This window comes from Balaenoptera physalus, assembly GCF_965194825.1.
Source record: "Balaenoptera physalus genome assembly, chromosome: 15".
NCBI classification, from domain to species: Eukaryota; Metazoa; Chordata; class Mammalia; order Artiodactyla; family Balaenopteridae; genus Balaenoptera; species Balaenoptera physalus.
The window spans coordinates 4,709,497-4,727,335 of NC_138894.1; positions in this window are offsets into that span (position 1 = coordinate 4,709,497).

Below are 17,839 nucleotides of genomic sequence, written 5' to 3' on the forward strand. Positions count from 1 at the left end.
AAAATAGAAGAACGGAAATAGATCTAATAACTTCCAAATGTTGGTGTAGCAACGTTAATACCAGACAAAAAAGAGTTTATGGCAAAAGTCATCATTATGGTTAAAGAGGGAAATTGTCTGACTGAGGGGATTAAAGAGGCAAACTGTCCAGGTGAGCATGCATATGCAGTTTAGAATCTGGAGTAACTATGACCTTGACAACCAGAAGGTATGGGAGTCTCCCCTCACCTCCTCCCCAACACATGCCCCTGACACCAAGGCATTTTGTGAGATTAAATTCTTTTCCTTCTGAAATCCTGGCTATTTTGATGTTCAATCTCTATGAGTTGAAGACAGAGGAAATTCTTTTTCCAATTCTGTTTTTTATTGTTATAGTTTAACTCTTCTCCCTTCGTCGTAGGCACGCTAGAGAAATCAGGGAAAAGCACGTACGAGAGACATGGAAAATGAGCAAGATACATGCAAGGATTTCCTGAGGTGGAAGAGAGGAGTATTCATGTAGGAAGATAAGGCAACTCACTGGACAGAGTGCATGGCCTGCAGAAGAGTGGGCCCCGTAGGTGTGAGGGGGCTTCCTGGGCTTAGGGGAGGGGCACCCCCCGGACAGCTGTGGGGACCACGTGAAGTGACAGCCACCAGCCAGTCACCATCCTCCTTGCAAGACCCCTTAGACAGAGGAAAGATTCATTCCTTGTTAACGTGTCAAGGATGGAAAAGGAAATCAAATATAGGGTTAAAAATGTGGAAGGTGGGTGGAGGAATCTTTCAAATGTTGCAGGAAAGATGTGAGCTGAAGTCCTTCATGGAATTTCAGAGGATTCCAGGCTTCAAACAAAAGAGACACGGTTTGGCTGTAAAATATATATATATATTTTTATAAATTTATTTATGTATTATTTATTTTTAGCTGCATTGGGCCTTCATTGCTGCACGCAGGCTTTCTCTAGTTGCGGTGAGCAGGGGCTACTCTTCGTTGTTGTGCGCGGGCTTCTCATTGTGGTGGCTTCTCTTGTTTCAGAGCACAGGGTCTAGGCGCGTGGGCTTCAGTAGTTGCAGCATGCGGGCCTTAGATTGTGCGGCCTTCGGTAGTTGAAGCACATGGGCTCAGTAGTTGTGGCTCGCAGGTTCTAGAGTGCAGGCTCAGTAGTTGTGGCGCACGGGCTTAGTTGCTCTGTGGCATGTGGGATCTTCCCGGACCAAGGCTCGAACCCATGTCCCCTGCAGGCGGATTCTTAACCACTGCACCAAAAATATTATTAAATGTAAAGGAAAGATGCTTGGGTGTGTCTTTAACACAAACTTTCAAATTTAAGTAAGAGTCAAATTCAATCTGAAGCATCACATCAAATGTGCAATAGAAAGGGAATGAGTATTAATATTTTAAAGAGATACTTCCTTACGAGACAAGGTTGCCCACTCTCACCACTATTATTCAACATAGTTTTGGAAGTTTTAGCCACAGCAATTAGAGAAGAAAAAGAAATAAAAGGAATCCAAATCGTAAAAGAAGAAGTAAAACTGTCACTGTTTGAAGATGACATGATACTATACATAGAGAATCCTAAAGATGCTACCAGAAAACTACTAGAGCTAATCAATGAATTTGGTAAAGTAGCAGGATACGAAATTAATGCACAGAGATCTCTTGCATTCCTATACACTAATGATGAAAAATCTGAAAGTGAAATTAAGAAAACACTCCCATTTACCATTGCAACAAAAAGAACAAAATATCTAGGAATAAACCTACCTAAGGAGACCAAAGACCTGTATGCAGAAAACTGTAAGACACTGATGAAAGAAATTAAAGATGATACAAATAGATGGAGAGATATACCATGTTCTTTGATTGGAAGAATCAACATTGTGAAAATGACTCTACTACCCAAAGCAATCTACAGATTCAATGCAATCCCTATCAAACTACCACTGGCATTTTTCACAGAACTAGAACAAAAAATTTCACAATTTGTATGGAAACACAAAAGACCCCGAATAGCCAAAGCAATCTTGAGAAAGAAAAATGGAGCTGGAGGAATCAGGCTCCCTGACTTCAGACTATACTACAAAGCTACAGTAATCAAGACAGTATGGTACTGGCACAAAAACAGAAATATAGATCAATGGAACAGGGTAGAAAGCCCAGAGATAAACCCACACACATATGGTCACCTTATCTTTGATAAAGGAAGCAAGAATATACAGTGGAGAAAAGACAGCCTCTTCGATAAGTGGTGCTGGGAAAACTGGACAGCTACATATAAAAGAATGAAGTTAGAACACTCCCTAACACCATACACAAAAATAAACTCAAAATGGATTAAAGACCTAAATATAAGGCCAGACACCATCAAACTCTTAGAGGAAAACATAGGCAGAACCCTCTATGACATAAATCACAGCAAGATCCTTTTTGACCCACCTCCTAGAGAAATGGAAATAAAAACAAAAATAAACAAATGGGACCTAATGAAACTTAAAAGCTTTTGCACAGCAAAGGAAACCATAAACAAGATGAAAAGACAACCCTCAGAATGGGAGAAAATATTTGCAAATGAATCAACTGACAAAGGAGTAATCTCCAAAACATACAAGCAACTCATGCAGCTCAATATCAAAAAAACAAACAAGCCAATCCAAAAATGGGCAGAAGACCTAAATAGACATTTCTCCAGAGAAGATATACAGATTGCCAACAAACACATGAAAGAATGCTCAACATCATTAATCATTAGAGAAATGCAAATCAAAACTACAATAAGATATCATCTCACACCGGTCAGAATGGCCATCATCAAAAAACCTACAAACAATAAATGCTGGAGAGGGTGTGGAGAAAAGGGAACCCTCTTGCACTGTTGGTGGGAATGTAAATTGATACAGCCACTATGGACAACAGTATGGAGGTTCCTTAAAAAACTAAAAATAGAACTACCATATGACCCAGCAATCCCGCTCCTGGGCATATACCCTGAGAAAACTATAATTCAAAAAGAGTCATGTACCACAATGTTCATTGCAGCACTATTTACAATAGCCAGGACATGGAAGCAACCTAAGTGTCCATCAACAGATGAATGGATAAAGAAGATGTGGCACATATATACAATGGAATATTACTCAGCCATAAAAAGAAATGAAACTGAGTTATTTGTAGTGAGGTGGATGGACCTAGAGACTATCATACAGAGTGAAGTAAGTGAGAAAGAGAAAACAAATACCGTATGCTAACACATATATATGGAATTAAAAAAAAAAATGGTCCAAAGAACCTAGGGGCAAGACGGGAATAAAGATGCAGACCTACTAGAGAATGGACTTGAGGATATGGGGAGGGGGAAGGGTAAGCTGGGACAAAGTGAGAGAGTGGCATGGACATATATACACTACCAAACGTAAAATAGATAGCTAGTGGGAAGCAGCCGCATAGCACAGGGAGATCAGCTCGGTGCTTTGTGACCACCTAGAGGGGTGGGATAGGGAGGGCGGGAGGGAGGGAGACGCAAGAGGGAAGAGATATGGGGACATATGTATATGTATAGCTGACTCACTTTGGTATGAAGCAGAAACTAACACACCATTGTAAAGCAATTATACTCTAAGAAAGATGTTAAAAATAAATAAATAAAGAGATACTTCCTTGCAAAAGCTAAAAACTTAGAAGACAGTTCTGTTTTGGCCGCAGGGAGCATGTGGTGTTTTGTAAAGTGGAGGAGGATGAGTAGTGGTTCTCTGTATTCTCTGTCTCCCATTCCCACTTTGTAAAGTCTTTGGAATTTACAAAGACTCACTGCTTTGGATTGGAATTTCCCAAGTTCTCATTTGAATCTTGCTTAAATAAGACAATCGCTGACTGTGAGAAAGTCCTAAAAGGACCCTGAATTCTCACACTGTTTTGCATTTACGTTTTAAATATTTAGTATTCTAAATATTTTGATGTGGATTAATGTTCAATTCTGTTTTATGTTTCCTCCTTTTTCCTCAAGTTTCTCTCTACCTCTTTCTAGAAGAATCACAGCCATCGTTGGTGGGGATGGGTGTGGAGTTTGTCCCCTGGAGGTAAAGGAGGCGCCATCACCAGCCTGTGAACACTATTCCTGTAACTGCAGGCACCCCGGGGACCACTGGCCAGACCCCCACTTCCCAAAGCCCAGGTGAATATATTCCCTTTACCTCCACAGCCCTAGAGAGGGAGGAGAAAACCCAACACAACTTGTTTTTCACACGCCATTTTATTTCACATTGTCAATTTTGTATTACTGCTAAGCCATGAAAGTGTCTTTGATCACGTGCTTTTTAAAAAGCCTTGCTACATCTGCAAAATATTTTTTCATACAAGTCCTTATTACTTCCAAACAATAATGACCTATTTGGTTAACAGCAATTAGATATAGTTTAATGGAGCTTCTCTTTTGTGTGATAATTATACATAGATTTTTAAAAGCATCTGTTTTTTTGGAGGAATAGGAAGAAATTTACTCTTGCCTTGAACAAAATGGGCAGTGCAAATATTTGCTGTGAAATAAGTAAATGTGATTCAAGTGACTTGAGTTTTGGGATTACTGAGAATTTCATATTTTTAAAATAAATCTTGAACTTCATAAAGGCCTGTGTGGGATATTTTAGGTGGTAAATATATATTTGTGTTTTGACCTTGTGATCAATTCCCAAACTATTTTAGTATTTTATTTTTCCCGAGGCAGCCACCTGGGAGTAACCCTTTTTATATCTTTCAGACACTGCGGCGTCTATAAATAGCTTTGTAGCGTTACATTAGGTAAGAGACAGTCCAATATTCCATTGCATGAGCAATGTGGAATTTTGGATTTTGAATTAAAAGTAGTTTAAATGGCATTTTGGTTTCAGTAGTGAAATTAAAAACAAGAAACAAATCACGGATGAGGGACAAACAGATGTTTCTCTGATAGTTGGATTCCTTAGAAAATTGACTATAAATTCAGGAAGATAATTATTAACACTGGATTATATAATCAGGATGATTTGGCTGGTTGTCTACAAAGTCATTAAAATGTGTCAGAAGAATCAAATGTATGTTGTATACGAAGCAGGACCTGCGGCTGGTCTTCACTGAAATCCCTTCTGCATTTCTTGTTGTGTAACTTAATTAGCAAAGTTAAAATTAAAATGAGATTCCAGTGTGTTTAGATGAAACAATTTCTATGAGAGGACCCTTCATTAAGACATTTAATAATGCATTAAACTCTTGGTTATCAAAGGAATCTCTTAAAACTATTTTTTTCCAATGAATATAATTACTCAATCTAAAATATTTGTGCTGTTCAAGAAAACTCCAAATACTGCTCCTGCCATGGGCACGTAGGCTGAGCGCTTGTTAGATGCTCTGATTACAATCACTGCTTTCCGGTCTTCCAGCTTTTAGCAATACTGTAATCCAACATCAGTTTATTGAATGTCTAGTATATACATGACAATATTCTAGGTTTTATGGGAATAGCAGTGAATGGGACAAAGTACCTACTCCCATGAAGCTCACATTCTGAGGAAGACAGGCAATAAACATAGAAAACTAATAAGTAACATAGATATTTAGATATTCACAGAGTTGTGCGACCATCATTAAAATCGATTTTGGAAAATTTCACCACCCTCAAAAGAAACTCTATACTCTTTAGCTGTCAGCCCCAATTCTCCTAATCCCCTCAGTCCTTGGCAACTACTAATTTACCGTCTGTCTTTATAGATTTCCCTATCCTGGACGTTCCCTATCCTGGACCATTCCATAAAAATGGAATTATACAATATGGGGTCTTTTGTGATTGGCTTTTTTCACTCAGCATGATGTTTTCAAGGTTTATCCATGTTGTACCATGTATTGCTACTTCTTTTGGTTGTTGAATAATATTCCATTAAGTGGTTTTTATTTATCCACGCATCAGTAGATGGACATTGGTGTTGTTTTCACTGTTTTGCTGTTATGAATAATGCTGCTATGAATATTCAAGCACAAGTTTTTCTGTGGACATAGATTTTCTTTCTTTTTTGGGGGACGTACATGCTTTGGAGTGGAGTGGGAAGGTTATATGGTAACTCTTTGTTTAATGTTTTCAGGAACTGCCAGACTGTTTTCCAAAGTTGCTGCTTCATTTTACATTTTCACCAGCAGTATATGAATGTTTCAATTTTTACACATCCTCCTCAACACTTGTTATTATCTGTTTTGTTTTTTTTTTTCATTTTAGCCATGCTAGTGGGTGTGAAATGCATCTCACTGTGGTTTTGATTTGCATTTTCCTAAGGAATAATGATGTTGAGTATCTTTCCATGTACTTTTTGGTTACTTACATAAATTCTCTTTGAAGAAATGTCTATTAAGATCCTTTGCCTATTTTAAAATAGGATTATTTACCTTTGTTATTGAGTAGTAAGAATTCTTTATTTTACACATATTCTAGATAGAAGTCTCTTATAAGATATATGATTTGCAAGTATTTTCTCCCATTCGGTATGTTGTCTTTTTACTATTTTTATGGTATCTTTTGACACACAACTAAAAAAATTTTTCATGAAGTTTGACTTATCTATATTTTCTTTGGTTGCTTGGGCTTTTGGTGTCATGTATTAGAAACCATTGCCAAATCCAAGGTCGCAAAGATTTACCCCTATGTTTTCTTCTAAGAGTTTTATAGTTTTAGCTCTTCCATTTAGATCTTTGATACATTTTGACTAAATTTATACATATGGTGTGAGATAGGAATAACGTCCTATTTTTGACAGTGCATTATCCCCCAGGAAGGAACAATTTTTTAAAAATAAAAGTAGTGTCAGAAAAATAGTATTAATTTATTAAAAACTGTTTATGCTTATGCCTGCACATTTTATGCCTGTGCATAAAATAGAAAAATCTCTAGCTTTCAAGGTTACATTGTACACTGACGGATGTAAACAAATAAATACATACAACAAAATTAAGTGGTGTAAGAAGTACAAAAACTACAGAAAGATAAAAGGAGTTGGAGACTGCTGAAGGGCCTATTTTTATATCGTGTTATCAGAGAGGACTTTTCAGGTAAGGTGATATTTGGGCAGAGACTTGAAGAAAATGAGGGAGTAAACCCCTGAAGACATCTGGCAGGAAAGCATTCCAGGCAGAGGGAAGAACAGGCACAAAAGCCCTGGGGTGGGATTGTGTCAGGCGTGTCTGAGGAACAGCAGGAGAACAGTGTAACCGAGCAGAGGAGTGATAGGCGTGGAGAACGGGGAAGTGTTCAGGAGCTGGAACACTTGGGGCCCCATGTATCATGGGAGAATCTTTGGATGTAACGCTGCTGAGTCTAGAAGACACTGGCGGCGGGGGAGGTTCGGACAGAGGGATCAAGTGATCTGATTTACGTTTACGAAGGGTCACCTTGCTTGCTGCAGATTGGAGAATAATCTGAAACAGATTAGAAAGCAATCATTCAGGCTAGAGAGGATGGAGGATGGAGTGTTGGAGAAGGTCAGAGGCTAGGTATATTTGGAAGATATTAACGAGACACATGAGATGTGATGGAAAGAGAGAAGGTCAGGATCATTCAAGGTTTTTGGCTGGGCAATTGGAAGCATGAGGTGCCCTTAACTAAGATGGGGGAGATTACAGGTGTGCTTATCTTAGGGAAAAGATAGAAGTTCAACTTGGGGCATATTAGGATGGAGGTGACTATTGAAACCCAAGTGAAAGTAAGGGGGTAGTTTGTTACAATTGTGGCTTTGAGGGGAAAGGTCTGAGCTGGAGGTATATATTTGATGGTTTATAGCACGGAGCTGGTGTTCTCAGCTTTGGGACTGCATGAGATCACTTAAGGAGTGAGGAGGACAAGAGAGGGAGGAGGTATAAGCAATGATTCCTGTGGTCCATCTCTAAGTGGAGAGAGGAAAAAGAATTGGCAAAGGAGTCCAGGGAGATGTGAGCGGTAAGCGAGGTTACTCCAGAGAGGGTGATGGAGTGGCCTCGGGAGAAAATTGGAGGAAAAAAGGTAGAGACAGTGAGTAAGATTACAGTAAGTTATTTAGGCTCGAAAAGCATTTACTGAGCACTTCCTGTGTGCCAGCAGTTGTTTCAGAGATAAATCGGTGAAGAAAAGAGACCCAAATCTAGCCTTTGTGAGGATGGCATTCTAACAGGGGCAGACAGACAATAAATGATGCGTATGCAAATTACACAATACTAGAAGGTGATTCCTGCGTTGAAAAATAGAGTAAGCAAAGAGAGAGAGGAATCCGAGTAGGGTGCACATTTTTGACCTGAAAAGCTATGAGGATTGGGTCTCCACCTAAGATGGGGAGAACATGAAACAGATGAGGGGGGGTTTACTTAATAATTTTGCTTGCTCAGTCACTATTTATAAAATACTAAAGTAGTAAGTTTTCAGGGAATTACCATTTAGTCAAATATAATTACCAATAATAGTCTATTAAACTTAACTTCGTTTTAATGTTTAAGGTCTTTCAAAATTTCCTGATTTTTAATGTTAATGTGGTATTGTCCTGATCCTATGACACACCATGAGGATTATAATTTTTATTTTTAATAGCTACTTTATTTATTTATTTATTTATTTTTAGCTGTGTTGGGTCTTCGTTTCGTGCGAGGGCTTTCTCTAGCTGCGGCAAGCGGGGGCCACTCTTCATCGCGGTGCGCGGGCCTCTCACTATCGCAGCCTTTCTTGTTGCGGAGCACGGGCTCCAGATGCGCAGGCTCAGTAATTGTGGCTCACGGGCCCAGTTGCTCCGCTGCATGTGGGATCTTCCCAGACCAGGGCTCGAACCCGTGTCCCCTGCATTAGCAGGCAGATTCTCAACCACTGCGCCACCAGGGAAGCCCAGGATTATAATTTTAATAATAAATCTTTGACTTTAGCTAGTAAGAGTTTTCCATTAAAGAAATTATTGTAGAATATGTTTTTAATGACTCTTTTTTTGAGCTCCTCAATTTGGATTCTGAATAAACAGCCATCTGTTATGTATCAGTGACCCATGTTTGTGAATGATTAATGCTCTTAAAAAGTAAACATCTTTGGTTTGGGAAAGTTAAATAAGCCTTTTAAATACTCAGGCTATATAGTTCTCTAGGAAATATAAAATTTAGATAACAGAGGAGGTCTTGTCTGTGACATTTTTCACCTATAACTTATGGTTCTGTAGTGTGTTAATAATACATATCATTATTAACCTTGGTTGTATATCCACGTATTTACCAGCTGAAATAAAACCAACTTCCAATACCCTTCCTCTTTTCAACCAAAGTGAATCTCTGGATGAGAAACCTCCGGCTTGAATATCACACCCCATGAGATTCCTCAGGGCACTAGTGGCTCATTGAGGGGCCCTGTCATAGCGGTTGGTTTATATCTCAATTATAAGCATCATCACATTGTATTTAATTATGTGCTCGCACATCTGTCCCCTTGGTGCTATCAGGTGCTCCTGACAGCAGAAGGTCACGATCTGTCCATTTCGTAGCCCTCAGAGTCTACCTGGTTCCTGGAGTATGAAAGATGTTCAGTAGATGTTGAATGAATGAAGACATCCATGAATGAGTAAACGCTTCCATACGCTGTAACATACATAAAGGTTGTATTTGAACTCTCCCCTTGAGAAGTTAAAACAATGACAAGCCAAAGGCAGCTTCTCCCCTGTTCTTCACTGAAGCAGAATCACAGACTTGGGGGGCCACCTTCGGTATTCCTCCATGGCTTGCTAAGGAGCCCGAGAAACTCAAGAGGGAACAAGGCAAAGCCACGAGATCCCAAGAGCAAAAATGAGCAAACCTCGTGGTCCCTTCTCAGAATCCCTTTTGGCTACAGGAGTCAAAGTTTCCTTGCTTAGCTTCTACTCAGACGTGCTAATTCTATGACATAATATGCTTAATTTTTCAGAGACTAGATCCAAACTAATACACACACAAATGGGTTTTATCCCTTTCTGGGTAGCAGACTAAGGCTATAATACTGCTTCTCCCTGATGCCATAAAAGACAGCCAGTAGTGGGACAAGTAGGTCTTTCTAGACAGCATCTTGTCTTCATAGCCACACCGCCCACTTTGATGTCACTCACATCCTCAGTGTTTTGAAGAGTGCCTATTTAGGGCAAGAGAAAATGCAGCTACCTAAGTATTTGCACGGGGCAGAGGACTAGTAAAAAAATCCCACTGGTCTAGGATTTCTCCATTGCTTTGAGGGAACCAGGGGATTCTCTAGCAGCCATAGTTAAGGGTCACTTTAGCAATTGGAAACAATGATCAAGCAGCAAATTGTTGGCAGGGGAAATCCAGACAGAAGGTAGCTTAAATTGATGGCTTCTGTGGAAGCCAAGGGAATTTGAAACAGAATTTGCCTGGGATTTTGTGTGCCCAAATCACCTTTATGAAAGAACTGTGATGCCCAAACAATGCCCATATCCCAGATCAGATTCCCAAGCTGGAATCGAGAGTTTCTAAATAAATAAGAGTTATTCTAGAGGGACAAAATGACCATCTTCCAAAAAAAGCTTTCTCAGTTTATTGCCCCAATTTGCTCTAAATGCATCATTATTCTCCACCTATCCAGGGGCTTCATCACTTGGTGTTATTAGGCGCCAATCAACTTCAAAGAATCTTTTATATGATTTCCGTGAATTTAAGCTTTATTTAACTATAGTTGTTTATGACCTCTTTCGTTGATACTCATTTGACATGGACGGCAACTTAACTCAGATTAAAGCTGGATGAGTCCAGCTGGATATACATCTCTGTCCTGAAAAGATGCAGATGACAGTGGAGACAACTGTCACCATCATCTCCCACCACCTCTGTCAACAACAGACCCTCCTTGTTCTCTCTTCCTCTAGCTTTTTCAAGTCAAAACCACAGCAGCCTGCCTATGTGTACCCACTGCAATGGTCCCCCACTGCCTGAAGGCTAAAACCAAAGATGCTTGGCAAGCTATGCACGTAGGATTGGACCCATGCTCCCCTCCCCAGCCTCACTTTTTGCTGCTGCCCCGGCATTGGCTCTACTGAGCTCTCCAGGTCTCCACGAGGCTCAGGGCTCTCTTGTCCTCCACGTGCTCCCTCTGCTTAGCAACTTCTGTTCCAGGGCCAGACCCCGCCTCTCGGCTGAACCCTGCTCACTCTTCTATCAGCTGGGATGCCTTTGCCGAACACCAGGAGCTCTCACAATACCCACGGCTCTCTGCAGGTGCTTCCCTGTGCCGTGCAAAGTCCTCACTCCTTCTCAGTACTTACTGTGCTTTGCTGTGTGGTAATTGTCAGGGACATAGCCTGTTCTCCAAGCTATTCCCAGGACCTAGTTTATTGTAAAGGCACAGTGCACACTTAATAAATAAATGAGACCACCCAAACAGCCCCCACCCAAAAAAAACCCAAAAAAGTCTGAGGATTTTTGCCTTTGAAAGAAGGCAGTCTTGGTGTAAAAGAAAAACTAAAACCTGATTTTGTATCACAAAGGCATGAGCTTCAACCAGCTCTGTTATCACCATGCTTGCGTCCTCAGGAAATCACTTCCGTTCTAGAAGACCCAGTTTGTGTATCTGTAGAATAAGGGTAATGATGCTTTTCTTATAAGGCATCTGTGATGACCAAAGGTTTACTACTGTATGACAGAATCGGTACAGTATTTAAAACATTGCTGGTGACAGTAAAATCATTCATCATGTCCACGGATATGCTGGATGAATGTTCATGGGCAGTGCAGCTGGGCAAAGCCTATGCCTCCGTCCCCTCACGACCTCATCATGTCTTTGCTGAGTCGCCACAGCTGAGTTCCAGGCTTCCTTGGCAATCATCCCCTGAACCGCCCTACAGGCACACACTGGTGTCACTGCAGAGGAAGCAGCGTGAATACCTCACATCCAAACCCACCAAATGAAAACTTCCAGTACACTCGCCAGAGGGGATTCTTTGTGGTCTGTTTATAGGCGATGTTAAGTTATTAAATGTAACAAAAATGGTATGTGCTTATGGTCCAAGAAAACAATAGATCAAGGAGGAGAGGACTAGGGTAGAAGATGTAGGTTTCAGCACTGAGTCAGTGTGCGGTGCCTGTGTGCATCATTCTTCCTTCGACATAATTTTTTCTTTAACAGGTCTTGTTAAAGGAATATTAGCCATGTCTCATAAATTTTGCATCATTTTCAAAGGGTCAAGTGGACTATTTTATTTTATTTGGAAAAGGATACTTGTCGTTGGGATATGAAGGTGCTATCAACTTTTATGGGCGACAAAAGTTATAACAACAATAAAAGTAACACCAATTGAGAGCTTATTGTGTGGCAGACACTGTAATAAGAATGGTCCATGTGAAGTGAGTTTGAGATTTGATTCCCCAGTGATATTTGAGAAGGTTTCAGATGTTAAAGGGAAACTATCCAATCCTACTGTTTCCATAGAGAGAAGGAAATTTTTGTTTCACTTTCCAGGAGAGACAAATAAAGGTGGAAATGTCCCACCTTATCTCTGCCCCATCTTCCCTCCTTCCTGATGGGTAGGAGGGACTTTATGTGAACAGTGAGTTTGGAAAATGAGCTAAGCACGGCGGGCTCCTCACAACCTGCTCTGCTTGGATGCACCTGTCTACTAGCAAGTACATTTTGGCCTGTCCTTGGCTTCAGTAAGCTCGCAGGAGCAGGCTTTGCCCATGTGGGACCCTGAGCAAATGGTAAAATGACCAAGTTGGAGGAGGTGCAAATCTAAAACATATTCTTAAATCAGCTTTAGTAGGAATAAAGCTGATATTTTCATTTTTGTCTCCTGTGTCTTAATTCTTAACGGATTCCAAACCAGGAGGGAAGGTAGAATTTTTATTTGCCACTTCAAATTCCCAAACCAAAATGTTAACTGGAAAACCAAACACTGACGGAGTAACCAGCTTTGCATTACCAACCGATTCCATAAGTCTGTGAGGGGGGGCACACAGCACTTGTTTGAGAACGAGACGCCTAATTCAGAGCAGCCTCAAGGAAATGGGATTTGTGAAGATCTGATCCTCAGAATATATATCCTTCTTTTGAAGAGAGAGAAGGGATTGATTTGAGTCATATGGGCGTTGCCAAAGCTTTGCCTAGGAATTTAAATGCACTTTTGAGTACACACACACACACACACGCACGCACACACAAATCATTACTTCTAAAACAAACATCCTTTGGGACTTCCCTGGTGGTCCAGTGGTTAGGACTTCCCCTTCCAGTGAGGGGGGGTGCAGGTTTGATCCCCGGTCAGGGAGCTAGGAGCCCACATGCCTCGCAGCCAAGAGGCCAAAACGTAAAACAGAAGCAATATTGTAGCAAATTCAATAAAGACTTTAAAAAAAATGGTCCACATCAAAAAAAAAAAAAAAATCTTAAAAAAAAAAAACCATACATCCTTCTTGTTGGGGAGCAAAATGTGAGTTTTTTAAACAGAATCCTACCATTCACCTTCTCACCTGAATCTCACTTCCATTTATCCTAGACCATTATCTCCTTCTGCATAACAATAACTTTTCTTACCATTTAAAAATTGATAGTAAAATAAAAATATTCAGGTCATCCGCATATCTCAACGGAGTGGAGGAAAACAAATACTGTAAGAATTTTTTTTATTATACCTGTTGTTAATCTTACCTGTGTCCTTTGGATACAAATGTTTGATTTGTGTGAATGACACATGGAAAACCCCCCATTATGCCTTTGGGAAGGTAAACATGAATTAACTCTAATCCTACCCAATTAATTACTTAATGATTAAGATTAATTTTAATAATTCTAATAAAGAGAGACATTGTCTAATTTGTACAAACACAGTATTTTTTTAGAACCCGTGCACGCAAGACTATTTTACAGGTTATTTTCGCATCTACTCCTAGGAGGCAGTGGCGCAGTGCCATTGCTAAATCTGGCTGCTCCAGGGCTTTTATCTTCCCCTGAGTTATAAAATGAGTTGTTCTGGGATAAGATCACAAGAGTTCAAGGTGGACTGAGTCAACGAGAGCCATGCTTCCTGGCAATAAAACACTGTACAGAATTTTCCTCTTTTCTCTGACACTATGAAAGGAAGGTTAGATTAGGTCTGAGATCACAAGGAAAATTCCCTGGGAAGTAAACTTTTCTATATGGTAGTGAAAAGTACCACTCCTAGGAGTCAAAGAGATAGCCCTCTCACCTCAAAGTCAATAGGAAATTCAAGTCCGTTGACATTGTGATTGGCAAAGGGAGTTTTTGGGTGATTGATTGACATAAATTGCTATCTTGGAAGAACTGTAAAGAAATGTCATTTCCAAAATTAAATAGCTCGAAGCTCAGTGACCGGGGGCTGGGTGGCAGGTGGATTCCCACCACACAGCAGGGAGTTCGCCTGGCATTTAGCTCAGCTACACTGATGCACTGAACATAAACATCTGAAAAGGGAAAAAAAGACAAGGAAAGGGGCAGAGAGACTCCATTGCTTAGAAAACCAAAGCCTCACTACACTCAAACCAAGCAGAGAGACGGACGGGTCCCTTTCATACCTTGCCTTGCTTTGTATCATATTTTCGTCGTTAAAGAAAGGAAAGAAAAGAGGACATTTTCTGATGAATCATCTGATGTGACAAGAGAATGAAACAGGAGCCCTCTCTCGGAATCTCCGCTGAGGAGTGGGGATTACCTGTGTTTGCAGCTCTCTCTAGGAAGGGAGGAGGAGGGAACTCAGAAAGGTAACTGATGAATAACACCTCAGCATACAAGTTGCCAGCTTTCATCCCGTCACACAAGATAGCAGGAAGAAACACGATACGGGCCGCTTTCCGAGGAGGAACCTGGTGGTTGCAGAATCAGTGTCAGTTCTACTTCCACGTGAATTTAGTGCTTTGTTTGCTTGCTAATTGCATTGTGTCAACAGAAGCGATTTCTGCTAGAAAAAAACCGAAACGGTGATTTATCAATGATAGTCTGAATCGACGTGTCTTTGAAGACTGAGAAATGCTATAACGAATTGCTAACATTTAAACTCACGGAAGGGCGCTCCTTTAGAAAAATGAGATGTGTACTTAAATTATCTTGAAGTGTCGATGGTTGAAAGGAACAAAAAATGCCATGAGAAAGAATAGTTTGGTGTCCTGCAATTTGCTTGGGGCTTTGCTTTCATTTCAGATCTTTGGAGGAGATTGGCAGATATTCCGGGGAGTCAAATAAACATTCACTTAGATCGCTGTCGTCCTGCCCCTCTGGTTAGTACTGTGTTGCTGGAGAATGCTGTCCCAGCTAGCCAGCACTTTCAAAATCCTGATTTCAACATCCTATCATCTTCCCTAGATTGACGCCCTTCAAAACTGTTAGGTGAATTTTCCAGTTATCTATGGCTCTATAGCAAATGATTCCCAAACCCAGTCCTTAAAAATAACCATTTTATGATGCTCAGAGTTTCTGGGGATCAGAAATTCAGAATGGATACAAGGCGGCAGGGTAGGGCTTGCCTTGCCTTCATTTGTCTGGGCCTCAGCTGGGAGGTCTTAAACTTGTTTATTTTTGGTTGTAATTCCCTGTAGTTTTAAAGGATATTTCACATTTTATTTTATGGAAAAGGAAGGTAAGATGTATCCTGGCTCTTTTGTTTTAAAATTTAAAAATACGACCATTGAACGACGGTAAAATGGAAAGATTATAAAATATTAAGGGTGATGGTGGAGGATTTGCCATTTTTGTCTGAGACTTTAGAAGGGAATTTTTTAAACATTAAATAAATGGGCATAACATTGGGAATACACACTGGCATTACATGTGAGGAGCCTGAGGCAGGGCTCCCACCTAGAAACGTGGAGTTGGAACCATCGGTGTTCGGATCTGGGAAGACACCTGCAGTTTTCTGTATTTAAGCCTATTTCCCATTGCCCTAGCTATTGACAATACTATTGAGAGCATTTTTTTTTTTGAGAATCAAAAAGAATCATCTGAAAAGGCTACATACCGTATGATCCCAACTGTATGACATTCTGGAAAAGGTAAAACTCATTTTAGATCAGTGGTTGCCAGGAAGTAGAGTAGAGAGAGGGATAAACGGGCAGAGCACAGAGCATTTTTTTAGGGCAGTGGAACTATTCTGTATGATGTTATAATGGTGATACATGTCATTATACGTTTGTCAAAACCCATAGAACGTACACCAAAAGTGAAGCCTAATCTAAATGATGGACTTGGGGTGATAATAATGCATCACTGTAGGTCCAGTGATTATAACGATGTCCCAGTCTGGGGGGGTGGCTGTATGTGGAGACAGAGGTAAATGGGAGCTCTCTGTGCTTTGTGTTCAATTTTGCTGTGAACGTAAAACCACTCGAAAAAATAAAGTTTAGTTTTTTTAAGAGGTACATCAGGTGAATTTGCTTTCATATAATTTGGAAAAATTAGGTGTTTGGGACTAACATATACACACTACTATATATAAAACAGATAATCAACAAGGACCTACTGTACAGCACAGGGAACTCTGCTCAATATTCCGTAATACCTGTATGGGAAAAGAATCTGAAAAAGAATGGATACATGTATCTGTATAATGGAATCACTTTGCTGTACACCTGAAACCAACACAACATTGTAAATCAAGTATACTCTAATGTAAAATAAAAATTAAGTTAAAAAAATAAAAAGGCACATCAGGTGAATTTGCTTTCATATAATTTGGAAAACAAAAGTTTGGTACTCAGCACAAAAACTTTATGTGAAGAAACAGGCTAGCAAAATAAGGGTCCAGTTAGCGAAAAGATTCCAACAAGTACATCCTTGTTTCTAAGACTGAAGATTCATCAGAGAAAAGGCAACCAATCCCCCTCTCCAGGTGAACCGTTTGGAGAACATCATAAGGAGCCAGCAGATATGACCATCTGCCAAGGAACGTCGGACTGTGGCGGTTTATGTGAAGAGGTGCTCACGTGCAAAGCAAGCTAAGCAATTATTCCTTTGACGTGAGCAGGACGAGCTCCATTGGGAGCCTGGGTTTGGGGCAACCCGCCTTTCACAGACAGAACAAATTAGAGGGAGTTCTGAAGGGAGCATCCGAAATGATAAAAGATTTAGAAAATGTGACTCAGGAGACAAGGTTAAGAGAACTGGACACATTCAATCTACAGAAAAGAAGACCCGAGGGAGACATAATAACTATTTTACTCCTACATAAAAGGATATTATAAAGAAGATGGGGCCAATTATTCTCATTAGTCAATGGGACAAAATAAGAAGTAATAGGCTTACACTGCAGCAGGGCAGACCGAGGTTAAAAATCAGGATGAGTTTTAACATCATCAGAAGTTAGGGAAGATGAAGGAGGGTTTGTGTAAGCTTGTCTTCCTTCGAGAAGGCTGGGGTTGAATTTAAAGTGTGATTAATTGGGATGGGTTTGGATTTTTTAAAAATCAAGTTCTCTCTGATAGATGTAGCTCGGTGTGTCATTTAATCCTCTCCCTCCATTTACACAACAGATTTCGGTATCGATGTGAATGGGGATGGATATATATGTCTAAGGGTTTCCCATCCTACATCTTTACATTATAGTGTCAAGAGAGGGAATGCTATTCTTAAATGAGCGTCAAAATACATTTATTACATCTGTTATTAGAGAGTGCACAGTGTACTATTTTCTAATTCGGGAAATGTACAACTTCCATCAACCTTTGAAATGTTTTACAGAAACATAACACTCAATAATGTCTAAACAAGTGTGTGACAAGAACATTGAGACGTGCTTTTTCTATAAGGAATAAAATCGTATTACCGGTAGGTTCTCTCTCTCTCTCTGTCTCTCTCTACCCCTCTCAGTCATTACCTGGTTTCAATCAGGCTTTAGAAAACCCTTGGCACCTGAACCAAGG